This window comes from Brachyistius frenatus, unplaced genomic scaffold, assembly GCF_029030835.1.
Source record: "Brachyistius frenatus isolate BFR_SWC_R1_liver_20210118 unplaced genomic scaffold, ASM2903083v1 Contig_7, whole genome shotgun sequence".
In the NCBI taxonomy this organism is placed as follows: Eukaryota; Metazoa; Chordata; class Actinopteri; family Embiotocidae; genus Brachyistius; species Brachyistius frenatus.
In genome coordinates this window covers 2,917,047-2,932,137 of record NW_027210606.1, presented here as the reverse complement: position 1 = coordinate 2,932,137, position 15,091 = coordinate 2,917,047, and the positions used below count along the sequence as shown (strand labels likewise).

The window sequence follows — 15,091 nt, the reverse complement described above, 5'->3', positions numbered from 1 at the left end:
CCAATAAAATATGCCAATGAAACATTTAAAATACAACATTAAAACGTTGATGATGCAAAACTGAGTATACTTGTTTTACAACAGGGGCAGTAAGATGTGACAATTTGCTTCTTGTCTCACAAGAAATCTCAAGAGCATCTGACAAACTTGAACCAGCATGATATACAGCCTTCACAAACGGATGTTTGAATCAATTACAGATAAGATGTCACATCCAGCTATCAGTGGCTGCTGAAGTGGAAAGACATTATCACAAAGGTTTGTAACCTTTTATGATGTCCAAGTTCATGAACACAGGTTTGCACAGCTTAGCTTACATCTTGCTTGAACTTGGATGAAAAAGACAAAGATCGTATCTGCACTCTACAAAGCACCTTACAAATAGTATACATGTTCAAGGCAGCGGGAAGACCCGGTGTAATTCCGCTGCTGGTTCAATATTTGCTGCAGGATTCATGGCCACGAGTGGGATGCTCTCGTACAGCGGGCTCATCTGCAGGGAAGAGAGTACAGGTGACAGGGGGAACACACACGAGCAGCAACCTCACAGTTTGAGGTTTTGTACTCACCTGTTCACCTTGTGCTTGACTTGGCTTAGCGGTGGCAGTCACAGTTTTCTTCTTTTTGCTTTTTTTAATTGATCAAATCATGAAAATGAATGTTAAAAACAAACTCCATAAATCAACAAGAGAACATCCAATACAGGAATTGAAAGCACATACCGTATCTTGTGGTAGAGTAGAAACAGAGCAGATGGGAACAGCAGTAAAACACTCAGTTTTACTGCATTCACTATTAATACAGATTTATCTGAAGCTGTAAAGAGATTGATGGGAGAAGTCCAACATATTTCATATTAATAAAAGTATGATTTGTATATATATTTTTTGTCCTGTTAAATCACAATCTCCACAATATTCAGGGATGATGTTTCTACCCTGCTTTAACTGAGTCTACATGTTTTTTTTTTTTTTTTAACAAATTACAGAACATACAGGGGTGTAATGTAACAAAATACTTTGTTAAGTATTTTTTGGGGGTATCTGTACTTTACGTAAATTAACTTTCACTTTTACTCCACTACATTTTCTGAATGAAATATATACTTTTACTCCAATACTTTTCCCCTAGATATCTTTACTTTGTTTTATTCATACAAATTGGAAGAGATTTGACAGCCTGATGATGCAGTGGTTGGAAACAGGTCTGGTGAATCGGCGATCCTTGCGAGCTATTCGTAAATCACTTGTTAGCAAGTGCAAGCGAGTGCTCTGAAAATCCTGGGTTTCTATCAATTTTCACTGAAAATATCATGATAACTGAATAACATTAATGGTAAATTTACACTTATATTACACTTATATTCTAATCGCTTACTTTTCTGATGCGAGTCAACGTTTATAATTACTTAACTTAATACTTGAGGATGTTTAATATTTTACAACTGAAGTACAGTAAATATCAGATACCTTGAGGCTTTTAAGCGAGCCATTGTAAGATATCTGTACTTTTACTTGATTGTGGCTTTCAGGTACTTTGAACACTGGCGAAGTATCCTTGAAATCAGCAACCTGGGATGGTCTTTGAAAGCTTTGTTTTTGCAGTGTAACCCAGTTGCAGTACATTTCATTGAAGTCAGATTAAGAAAGTGAATCATGCAGTTCATTTCACTGGTTATTATAAACAGCATGAGACATTTGCTTTTGTTTCAAATGTAAAAGTGCTGACTTCACGGCTCACCTTTGACAGACAGCGCCTCTTCAGGTGAGTTCATGTTTTGGTGCATTTTGACTGCACACGAGTAGTTTCCTGTGTGCTGAACACCGACCGGGTCGAGAACCAGATGTTTGCTTTGGTGTTCTGGCAGGCTCATAGGTCGACTGTTGAAGTACCAAATGTAGTTTGTGTTGTTAGTGAGAGGACAGCTGGTGCTGCAGGTCAGTGTGACTCTCTGACCCTCTGTCACCTCTGCGGAAGGAGTTATGATCACTTTCAGACCTGCAAGATGGAGATTGGACAGCAGAATTAAAAAGAGTTTGATTTGCAATTATCAAATATGCCTGACATAATTTCAGTATTTGATAACACAATAGAAACAAGCAGAATGTGGGGCTCCTATTCAGCAAACGTAAAATTAATTTGGTTAGAATTTACAGCATGTATTGTGTTGTGTACTAGTATCTATAAAATATGACGTCTTACAACATGTCACACACCAATCTGTTATCAGCAAAACAAGAAGCAACTGTACATCCATACAGTTTTTAAGGTTTAAATACTTCATTTGGGCTGAGTATAAAATGTCATAAACTTTGGAAAACTAAGAACTGTGACATCTTTTCATGAAAACTGTAGGGTTAAAGGCTTTTTGGAAAGTATTTCGTCTTAGGCACTATTTTCACGAGCAGTACAAGAAACCCCGACATTTATGGAAGGTTGCCACCTTTGGATAATTTGTGTGTACTATTGCAAATGTTATCTTGTGAAATATGAAGGACCAACATAATCACTATTCACAAATATGATACTGAACTATTACCTGTGACAACTAACATCACTCCAGGTGTATGAGACCACTTTTGTTTTGGATAATACAACCCAAGATGTAATGTGTATTTTGCTGAGTCATTCTTCTCCAGGTCGTTAATAATCAGCGTGCGGTAGTTTTTCTTGTCTTCATGATACTCCACACGGCCTGCGATCTGAACCTCAGCCTCATCGCCGTCCTCCACCACACCACTTTTGTACCATTGAATAACATTGAGCCTAGCATTTGAGTATTTACTTGAAACGTTTACAGAAGAACCTTCCAAGGCACAGATTCTCCTTTTGACATAATTTAAATCCATGCAGTTTCTTTGACCAACACCTGAAATCCGAATGAAAAACATTTAGTAACAGCTCATTTCACTTGGAAAAATATGTGTTAGTCTGTCTTAACTTTTAGCCTTCAGTATAGGGCTCAGAACAAATGAGCCAAGGGATATGTGAGTTGTTAGTTACAATATTTTTGCGGCATGTCATCCCCACACTCTTTCACCTCTGCTGTCAGCTGTCACAACAAGGGTGCAAATACCCGCCATAATGCAGGCCTTTGTATTGTCAGAGAACATTACAAGTGTCTATACTGGCTGGCAGGTTCAAACCCCAGTTGCTGTTTTATGTGAGGTAAGGATAATATGGCACAACAGGCTGGACTAACATACAGTTTTCTGTTGTCCACCCTCCATCCATTATTCAAATGTTTCTTATTGCCCTGTAGGTATGCAGATAAAAAAAAGTGTGTTTAAAAACACACCTATTTTTTAGGTCTCTGCTTGAAAATTGCATACCCATAATAAAAAGAGTATATCTCTGCAACCACAATAAAAAAAAATAATTATAAAAAAAAAAACATTTTTAATAATAAAGGGAACACTTGTGAGATTTGTTCAGATGTGTAAATATCAGTATATATGTCCATATTTTATATAATTGTTTTGCTAAGTCTTCTCTCTAGCCTCCAATTCAGGGCCTCTTGGGCTTAAAGGGTTAATTTAAAACAGGATACAAGTCGGTTCATACTTACAGATTTCATCAGAGTGCAGGTATTCATTGGTTTTGACAGCACAGGAGAAGATTTCTTCATAGCTTTTGATTGAAAAGTCTTGACTCTCACAATCACCGTATATGTTTCTGTTCCAGTGCCATCTATAGGCATGATGAGGGTCAGCCTCAGGGCAGCTGGTGGTACACTTCAGTGCACTAAAGTAACTCAAATCAGTCTGTTCCACATGTATGTCTGTAGGAAGACAATAAATACACGTTCCATCAGGCCTTGTGATATATTTGGGGGAGACTGGTGAGTTTGTGTGTATACGTCACCTATGGGATACGTGATGGAGCAGGGCCCATCCATTGATTTCAGCTGAGAAGAGCAAATCCTTCCTTGAGCATACGTCACATAAAAGCAGGTCAGAGTGACAGAATCTGCACGAACAAAAACGAGATCCAACATTGGGATTATTGAACTTAATAATGGTAGGTTTTTTTTGTCTGTTTCAGTTACATGTTTTTTTGTTTTTTTAAATTAGCCGTTTTTGTGATGTCAACTCACCCACGGAGACTTCAGGGGCTCTGAGCTCCTCGTAGCCTTTGATAGCACAGGAGTATCTGACTGCCTCCTCACCGCTGACCAGCTCTTGGTACCAGGGAGACCAGTCCTCATAGAGAAACTCTCTGTTCTTGTACCAGATGAAGCCTGCAGGCTTTTCAGTCAGAGGACAGCTGGTGCTGCACATCAGTGTTACTGTTAGTCCCTCGGTGGTGGGAAACACTTTTACTTGCAGGTCTGTGATGATGGTGAACAAGATAAGAAATTCCTAAATTGATATCAATCAGTTTTAGAGCATTACGATCATCTGCTGCTGGCTTATTGGAGGTTCCCAGCTACAGTTGAAAGTAAATCAGGGATGCAGCTTTTGTCATTTATAGTCCAAAGCTGTGAACACACTATCTGTAGATGTCAGCTAAGCCCAGTAAATACTTCCAAAATAAAACTGAAAACATACGCTATCTCATTACTTTTGCTGCATCCGGAGCCCTCTTTTACACTACTGCACCTTTAAAATGTGCTTTGCTTTTTTCTATGTGAACTCTAATTTATTTCATTACTGTGTTGTCTTGTGTTTAATTTCACATGTTTGTATGCATTTAATTTTTTAAATTACATTTTACCATGTTCCAATGTTCCTTTTCATGTGTTTTTATATGAAACCCTGCATGCAATTTTCTTGCTGAAAAGCACTTTGTGCAGCATTTCTTGTCAAAAAGGTGCTTTACAAATAAAGTATTTTTTTTCATATTATTATTACTATTATTACTAGCATTATTATATTATTTTAAAGTAATAAACATCTGTCAGCTGCTCTACCTGCAACATGGAGCTCCATTCTGTTGTGCCAGCAGAGTTTGGGGTCGTCAGTCGTTTCTCTGCAGCAGTAAAACTTTTCATGACTCTCGCTCACATTTTTGATTGTTAGAGTGGAATCCATGTTGGATCTTATTTTACTTCCATTTGCAGGGAGCTCTTTCAGGTCAAAGGAAGAGTCGTTTTTGTTGACAGTGTACCAGGTCATGTTTGAAGTGGGATGCTCAGCCGAGCAAGGCAGATCCACTGATGAACCTCTCAAGACAGAGACGCTGCTTTCTTTTTCCCAAACACCTTCAACAGAAGCAGATTCATGTCTTTTAAATATTGGAAGTTAAATAATCATAGTAGGTTAAAGACATTTTTAAGTGGATATGCAACGTTTTCTTTCATTTAGTTTTTCTGCTTTAGGCCGATTTCTATAGAATGTGCTCAGTTCTTTCAAATTGTAATCAATATATTGCAAGAAATTACTTTTACATGTATGTAAAATATTATTTACTTTTGTCTGTGTTTTTTTTTTTTCCAGATTACAGTTAGTAATTGCACACCACATCTATAATAAGCAATACATATTTACCGGAGATGAAAAGGGTGAAAACCATAATGACCAATTTGGCTTCTGACAGCAGCATGGCTGCAGGAGTCCTTCAGTCTCTTGATAAGAAAACGAATGAAACAGAAGTATTTATAGCTGTGTTTTCAAAGCAGCTACAGGAAGACCATTTATAGAACAAATATCAAATATCACTCACCACTCAAAACTGACAGCAATGTTTTCCAAAAGCCTGGTTGGTCTTTGAAAGAGTGAAATATTGATCAGTGTGACGATGGTGGTTGAAACACATGAAGCGCTGACATCGAATCGTTTCCTCCGTCCTCGTTTATGTCAAGTATCTCTGATATATGATTAGTTTAACTGCACGTCTTTCACAATTTTGATTCCATCTGAAGGCAGTTATTCCTTTTATCTTTTTATTCTTCACCACAGTTTTTTTTTTTTTTTTAAATTTTGACATATTGCAAAATGATTACACTGACATGATAATACAAGATATGTTAGAGCACAGCAATGTGATACCGGTTAGTGGTCAGTTTGTGATGCAGAAGAAAGAGAGGAAGCAGCTGCTGCATGCAACCTCACTTATCAGTCACATGAAATCTTAAAGTTAAAATGATGAGTACAGACTGCAATATAAATTAGGAAAAACATAAGAAATGATGATGACTATGCTGAGAGCCAATGCTCTAAAAGAAAATAATTTTTAAACATTGCAAGACAGACAAAACCTTTTCTTTTTGAAATGTCTAAGTATTTGCATTCATTGTGTTCTGACTAAATTTACAAGAAAAGACTCTTTAACTCAAGCGCTACGGCCCCAACTGTCAAACATAGACATGCTTCACATCCTTGTAACTGCTTGCAGTTGCTACATAAGTTAATTTATCAGCCATCATGTTAGAGCTGCATCACTCTTACAAACATCACTTAACTCAGTCTCCTATTAGAACTGTATTTAATACTAAATAAAGGAGGTGGTAGGAAGACTTTATACAGTACGAAATAAAGCAGAACTTGACCCAGCCTTAACCAAGTGACTGAACCTAGTCATCAAAAAGCTGAATACTGTAAAGTTAAATATATCAGTGGAAGCATATTATGATCAATATATTTGGTAGATGACATATATAACGACTACATGGCCTATTACATTATTAAAAAAAATAATAATCTGGACATTCCTCCAAAGGTAATTTCTGTTGCATATTCATTGTATATGTATTCTATTAATTTCTAGGGAGATAGGGTTGCATCGCTGTGGTCAGAACCAGATTTTGCAGCTTTGGTCAAAGGCCATATTCTGATGAGTTCAGATGTTCAGACCATGACAATGTTCAAAACAGAAAGATGGTAAAAGATTATGTTTGTCACGATAATGTACAACACCACAAATAATGGCTGCCAAAAGGCACACTGAAGTGCATTAACACATTATAGGACACTTTAACAAGTGTATTTTGGGAAGTTATCACAGTTCTCAAGGTTTTAGTGTTATGATTCTGTTTTTACAGAACTTCAGATGTAAAGTCAAAGACTTGTTTTACTGTCAAACATAGCTTTAAAAGAGATTGTTAATTTCAGTAAAAATATATTCTCAGAAAAGATAGGCTATATTGCAACAGGCGTTAACATCAAGCCCCTAAGATGTGACCCCCATTGTCTTGTTTTTGAAAACCTCACTATTAAAGGGAACAGTAAGAGTTAACGCCACTAGTTTATTGCTAGTTTCTTCTTTTTAGTGACTTAGTAACCGACTTAAATTTTGCACAAATTCCCATTAACCAAAATGACTGGACACGAACCAAAATTAGTTCCCTGCTCAAATCAGTTTCAAAAGGATAGAATTTGCAAAGGATTTGACACTTCATTTACAGTGTTTTTACAGTCATATATAACTTATAAAAGTCACATAACAAAAATGTTTTTATAATGACATTCATGTCCTTCACTTATAACCACAAGAGGGAGACAACGAACACAAACTGAATAAGTGTTGACTGCACCAGAATAGTTCCAGGTTATTGACCATGTAAGCTTACAATACAACACAATACACTTCATTTATTTCAGTGTAGCTGGCTTTTGATTTTCATGATCTACAGGTGATTATCAGCTCAATGTTGTACAACAAATTGACAGAACTGGGTAGTATGACTCAGTCATGTGAAAGTGATGGTTTTAATGCATCGGTTCTAGAGGTGGCAGTCTGGTTTGTTCATAGTACAATTATTGGATGGATTACACTGAGGTTTTCCTGAATTTTCCCTTCAAATTAAAATTCATAGCAACCAGGGAGAGTGTCTCTGTGGTTTGACAGTACAGCACAAAAGTCTCCTGTATGAAGACTTGATTTAACACCACTTGTTTTTTTGTTTTCACTTTTGTCTTGCTCAGAGGTATACTGAAGGGTATAAGCTGGAATTTTCCATTTATCCGGGCTGAATTCTTTGATTTGCTCTTACAAAAGAAGTGGCATCTACCATGGAAATTTATTCTGTGCAACTAACCTGATCGAAACTACACTGACAGCCAACTTTGGCAATTGTGAAATAGATGATGCACCAACTAAACTAGATCAAGTCAGGCTTTACTCTGTTATCATGGATTTCTTAATTCTGCTTTGGTAAATCAACCCAAAAGATCAGTGTGACTCTCTTGGACTTACAATTACTGTAATTCAACCTCCATAAGAACTGGAGCAGGATGTCATTAAAACTTGTAAGGGCATCAATCCGAAAGCAATGCTCAAAGGTTTTTTGATAATTTTAGACTGAAGGACAAAAAGTAATCTGCATAAGTCATCAAATATTTTGAGTGTTTGCACCTGTGTAAGGTTAGCACTACACAGATTCCAGACTCATCCAAAGACATGTCTGTTGATTAATTGATTTTGAATTGCCTGTAGGTGTGAATTTAAGCGTAAATGGTTGCCTGTCTTCTGGTCGTCTTTCAGTGCTGGCCCTATGAACTAGCAACCAGTCCATGGTGGGCCCCACCTTTGCCCCTATGTGGTAGATAATGGTTGGATGGATGGACAACTCTCTGCCTCATCACTACTGAATGGGCTCCAAGTTGCTGGTTCCCAACCACTAGAAGGGGACAATGAGCACTTTACACTACGGCAGGGACAAAGATAGGAGGCTCATACACACTTTTTTCTGGTTGAAATATTAAATATTAAAATACAATTGAGATATCCACTCTTGAGGTAATCATACTTTGTGTCTGTGCATTCATTCAGGTAGAATAGGGACGGATTACCCCAAAAAAACACACTGAGGATAGCTTTAATGTCGCCTTCTGATTATGTGAACAGTCAACGTACAATATAGGCTATTTAAAATAAATGATTGCAGAATAGACGTGGAAGAGGGATAGATGCAATAAAAAAGTGTTGTCTCCTCAGAGTCAACAGCTGGAGGAGGACGCTGGATCTGAGCTCTGGCAATTTTCTCTCTCTCTTCCACTGTCAATAAATGTCTCCACCTCTCTGTCCCTGTCTCTCCACCCCTCTCTCTCTCTCTCTCTCTCTCTCCCACCCAACCAGCCTCTTCCCTCCTCTCCGCCGCTGGAAGCTCAGTTGACCAGCGTCGCAACTGAGCGATGCGCCTCCTGGAGAGCTTTTACCTTTTTGCAGCTGATTTGACATTCACACCGCAGTGATACAGCTTCGCATTTGAGTGACATTTAGTTTCTCTTCCTCGACATCAATTTCTTTACATTAGAGCAATTTTAATAGAAAAAAAAACTATTTACAGGACAAGGTTTTCAATTGTACATTTGAAAACTGACTAACAAACACTTTTCTTCCTGAACGATCCCCTGTGGGGGGGATTTGCTTTCAAAACAAAGATTCCGTTTTTGTTTTTTTTAAACTTGGCAACCAGCCGGTGTCAGCTGATAACTCCGTTGAAGATGGTGCAGGAAACACCGGACAAACTCGCTTGATTTTGGTGAATCGTACGCTCAGTTTGAAACTATCTCCAGAAAGCATCTCCAGGCAGACTACAGGGAGCAGAGGAGGCTGTCTCACGGTCCACAAGCTGGTTTAAGGTAAATCCTAACAAAACTCCACCGCTGCCTTGCCAGTAGATATTTTTTATGGGGGCCTATCCTATTAATTTGATCTTTCATAGATCGTATCCTATATGAATAGTCTCGGATGCATGAAGTAGGCTACATGTGTATCAAATCCATAAAAGTATTGTTTTATATACAACGTAGCCTAATATACGGTATAATATTACAAAAAGCTGCAGTCTGAGTATAAACATGACGTTAACATCTGTTGGTGGTAATGACTCATTGGAGAGTGCAATGAAGAATAGTGCATTCTATTATTGTTATCATTAACCAGTTTGTCAGGAGTTAGAAATGTTATCAGTAAACAAACAACATATTTTTTTTTTTAGCTCTCTTTACCATAAATAATGAACTGATTTAATGATAATCATCATATTTGTCATATGGTACTTACATTCATCCTCATATTGAGCTTTAGACTGGTAATGCATATACAGTATGTGTCTGGACACACTCCATAGGGAATCGTTTACAGTTAACCATTAACCAGCACATGTGCCATGCAATTTTTTTTAATATAAATACAAGTAGCGTTCATGAGGAAAATGTCAGCATTATTCATTTGTTTGCACGGCTCAAAATGACCTGTGATTATAGTGAGAGTTTAGGAAATAGCATGACATTCGTAAGGGTTCGATGAGCCTCAAACGAACTGCAAGAGTGCGCCCAGACAAGAATTTTGGTTGAAGATTACTAATGATTTGCATGGAGAAATCTTATTTAGGAGGTCGATGGGTGAACAACATGTTTGAGTTTGGCAGGTTTGCTTCAAAGGCCAAAGTTTGTTTTACCTTCAAATGCTTTTAGTTGCCTCCTGCGAGTGTGTCTTCATTCTTCATTCATTCTATCTGCGTGGGGGCCATATCAGCAAAGCATCCAAATTGTCATTGACAAGTGACCTATTTTATTGTCTATACATTATTGTGTCAGTGGCATTAATGGACAGTATGTCAGCTTTGTATTGATCCAAAATAGGAAATAGAGGAAATAAAGGTTGGAAACCCCTGATTTATGGTCTTCAAAGCTACCAATCTACCAACTGGTATGCCTTAACTCAGTGTTAAACCCAATGGACAAGTTTAAACCCTATAAATGACACATATAGGCACACACAAACTCCTGCATACACCACCATTGTACAAACTACCTAGTGGGGCAGGGTGGAGACAAGAGCTTTACTTCCCTCGCAGTATAAGTCATTAAATCCCACAAGTCCTCCACCCCCTTAACACCAATCAAGACTTATCATCCTCCCTAAAATGTCCAAACTTCAGCTACACTGATTCTCATGCTTTCACTTAATCTCTCCACGGTCCCAGAAAGCAGGATGCATTTTAGGAGTGACCTATGGGCGCGTCATCCCCACTGAAACTCCTTGCTACGCTTTCTAAGATGCAACATGGTGGTCAGGGCGAAGGGTGTTTTGAGAATGTGGGGTTTTCATGTGACGGCAGCGATGTGCAGGTTGCAGGCTCGTTGCATCATGCTATTCTCGAAAGGCTGGCCAGACGCTCATGGATGGATTTTATAAAGGCTGTGAGCCAAGCAAACTCCTTTCCTGTTGTTGGGTGCATCGGTCTTATTGACTCCTTCAACCCACACTGTCTGCTACAAGGGTGGGAATGCTGTTCATACATATAGGGCCCTGTGTGTGTGTGTGTGTGTGTGTGTGTGTGTGTGTGTGTGTGTGTGTGTGTGTGTGTGTGTGTGTGTGTGTGTGTGTGTGTGTGTGTGTGTGTGTGTGTGTGTGTGTGTGTGTGTGTGTGTGTGTGTGTGTGTGTGTGTGTGTGTCAGTATTGGGATTCATACAGGAAAGAGAAATACGAATAGAATTTGGAAGGAATAAAAAAAATTTCAACAAAAGAAATGGGTAAAATCATTAAAGATCAATGTTACATAATTTGGATTTAACATCGTGATCTCACAACCGTCAATCATTGCATCTATCGGCCCAACATCCACACTTTTATGTGGAAGAAAACACCACATTTTTAAGACCAGAGAAAGTTTCGAGGCAACTCTGAGCTGTTGTTGGATGTCAAGAAGCAAACTTGTCGTTGCACAGCCTTCCAAATTAAAGACACAAAACAGCCTGGTTACGAATATCTTCTTTTGATCAATTCTACAAATAAAACATAGGACCTTAAACGGGAGGTAGCCAAAGAAACAGAGAAAGTGAAGAAGGCAAAAGTAAGTTGGGAAGGAAGAAAATGAGACAAAGATTGCAATATTTAAGACAAGCCAAAGGAATGATGGATATTGCCATGTTGGTCTAGGCGTTCATGGCAGCAATCAATGCAGGCTAAGCTCTTTTTAGGACTTTGAAGGTCCCATGTTTTGCACTTTTTTGGTGTTTTATTCCCAGTCTTGATATTCACAAGAAGGTTTTAGGTACCGAAACCCTTCTCAGTATAGCTTTACATCTTTTAAGCTGCCCTACCAATAACTGACTGTTTTGTGTCTGTGTATTTAAGTCACATTGGAATGCACGCCCAGGCCAACAACAGGTCTTCTTTGGTCTTGATCACTCAGTGTTTTCATCAGCATTAAAGGTTGGACAGTGGGCCTATGCTGATGGCAGACATGACATGATTGTGAGTTTGTGACATCGCAAACTTAAAGAAGTCCAAACAGCTCGTCTAAAAAAACACGGGAGCCGAAGACGGGCCTTCCTTCATGGAATCACAGTATTTACTTAGCAGCTAGACCTGCTTTATAATTTAAAAAAGAAATGGAAATAGAAAATTACACAATAGGAACCGTAAAGTCTTTAGTGAAGACATAAAATGACTAAAATGTATGCACAAAGTACAAAGTAATCAAATATTAGTCAGACAAATGACTGAAAGAGGGAAAGGATGACAAAAGAAGGGATGAAAAGTGAACTTAAAAATACATTTAATGTGGAGTAAGTAAAGGCAAAAACAAGAAGGCAAACAATGGAAGAAAAATGAATGACAGAAGGAAGAAAGGGAAGCAAAGATGATGGAAAGTGAAGGAAAAGTGGAAGGACAAATGAAGAGGGGAAAAAGTTAAATAATGGGGAGAAAGCCAAGGAAAGAAAGCAAGATGAAGACAATACAGTTAAAAACAATGAAGGAAGAAAGGAATGGTAACCAGCATGAGCAAAGAAATTATTTAATAAGATTTGAAAGAAGTAATAATAAAAGTGAAGAAAACAAAGTGGAATAAGCCAAGAAAAATATATTAAGGAAGTAAACAATGCCAGAGAAGAGGGAATGACAGAAGGGATTACAGAAAGAAAGGAAGAAATACAGAAAAGGAAAAAAAAAAAGTAAAGGAATCAAACAATGGCAGCAAGAAGAAAGTCAGAAAATGTCGCAGGAAAAGCAAGCAATGCAAAAAGGTTGAAAGAAAGAAGAAGGAGATGGAATGAAAAATAACAAGAAGGAAAGAAGTAAAAAACAAAACAAAGTGAGGTAGCCAGGAAAGAAAAGAAAGAAGGAAGGAAAGAACAAGGAGATGTGGAAGAGGGGTAAACAAGGAGAAAAAATGAAATAAGTGAAGTGAGGAAAGAACCAACCAAATCTGGTGATGTGTATAGTTGAAAAGGGAGATTAGAGGGAGACCTGCGATGCCTCTCTGCTCCTCCATCACTCTCCTCCTCTTTGTACCTCCAGCCGCCCTGTGGTCCCCAACCTGAAACCTCCCACTGATGCCTGCTGTGTGGCTGCTGGCCTCAGCCCTCCGGTCTCCATACTTTCCCTGCTGTTTGTACATGATGGGTTCAGTGGGTTCAGCCCAGCTATAAAAGCACCACTCCCCCTGGTTCTCCCCTGCGGCACATGCAGGAGTTACCAGGCCTCATACGGGAGGAGGGGAGGAGGAGGAGGAGGAGGAGGATGCCTTCCTGGTTCTCCTCTATAACCCTCTCCTCTCCTCTCCTCTCCTCTCCTCTCCTCTCCTCTCCTCTCCTCTCCTCTCCTCTCCTCTCCTCTCCTCTCCTCTCCTCTCCTCTCCTCTCCTCTCCTCTCCTCTCCGGCTCGTTGGCTGGTTGTGGTAAAGTTTTTGGGCCCAGCCCTGGACCAGACATTCATTTTTCTCCTCTTAGTTTCAAACCACTAACTAACCACTGGCTCCCTGCATCCCCCCTCCTCCTCCACCTCCTCCTCCATCTAAGGAATGTCTTATTCACCTCCTCTCTGTGTCTTCTCTCTCTGATTCTTACATGCTAAAAGCTCAGATGCATTCGCGCCAACATCTGCAAATAAACACGCAAATGAACGCACATAGCATTGCTCTAGCCAACATGTCGACACAATCCAGTAAACACACATGCACACACACATTTTGACACACAAAAGCCCCCTCCCCACCATCAGTATGTGCCGACCACCTGTGAGGGTACACACACATCCATAAACCTCCCTTTCTTCTCTCTCTCTTTTCCATTATCCTCCTGAGAGCCCAGCGCCGGGGCCTTCGCTTCCAAACCAAACATAGACCAAATTCCGAAAACCCCAACTCGTGACCCCCCTTCGTCTCTGCCTCTCTCCCCTTCATATTCTCCTCTCCCCTCCCTCCCATTCGCTCTCTCTCTCTCTTTCTTTTTGGGCTGTGTTTGAGGAAGGAGGCAAAGGAAATGCGGGCCTCGATGAAAAAGGCCTGGCAGAGAGAGGGAGTGAGCTGGGAGGGGAGAAAGAAAGGGAAAAAGGATAAAGAAAGAAAGATATCTTCTCTTGGTTGGGAATTTTATTTGTAAAGGGCCATCAAGTGTCATGGCAGATGGGCGTAGGATCACAAATTAGGCTTCCCCTGTGTTCCAGTGGTCCATTGATGTGGACTACAATGGACAGACTGCTTATTTTTCTCTTGTGGCTACTTTGATGATGGTGAATTTTGCTGTGGTGTCAGTCTCAACAAGTTCTTAGCTCCACTACTGTACAGTCATATGAAAAAAAATCACTTGGAAATAGTTGGCTTTTCACAATATTTTCAAAAGCTAACAGTTATGAATTCGCCAATGAATTCTGCATCATGTCAAAGAGTGCTTGAAGATAATGTGAGGGCATCTGACAATAGAGGTTGAACCTGTAATTAACCTTTCAACAGGTTGATGAACCTAAAAACCTCTAAGGAGTGGCTCAAAAAGAAGAAATGGAGGGTTAGGGAATGACCAAGTCAAAGCCAAGATTTGAAGTTGGAGGAATTTGGATAGTGGACTGGACAAAACCTCCAGAAAGCCAATGTCAGAGACTGGTGAACAGACATGTAAAACCTACAAGAAGTTATTTCTGCTAAAGAGGGCAAAGCTAGCTCTTGAGTTGTACTTACTTTTTCCACAGAAGAATTTTACTTCTTTTTTTTAAATAAATGCCTGAAATAACTCTTTGTGGTGTTGTTCAAGTATATCACTTTTAACGATACTGTTACAAAAAGGATCAAATGTTTAATTATGTCAAAATTATGTCTTTTTCACATGACTGTACACTGCAGCTAATTCATATTTTTATTACCAGTGATCTGATGGTTGTTGTTTTCAAATTATAAATCGGCAAATGTTTTGTAGAATGTCG

At 39.1% G+C, this 15,091-nt stretch overlaps 1 protein-coding gene across 1 annotated transcript in view; it reads left to right on the top strand.

Annotated features, from left to right (window-relative positions):
* Window positions 1-9,073: 9,073 nt before the first annotated feature.
* Window positions 9,074-15,091, top strand: part of LOC138615789 (zinc finger protein GLIS2-like) — a 30,764-nt gene continuing 24,746 nt past the window's right edge. The window contains exon 1 of the mRNA XM_069689615.1: window positions 9,074-9,524. The gene's annotated coding sequence lies outside the window, so the exon portion shown is untranslated. The remainder of the gene's footprint in view (window positions 9,525-15,091) is intronic.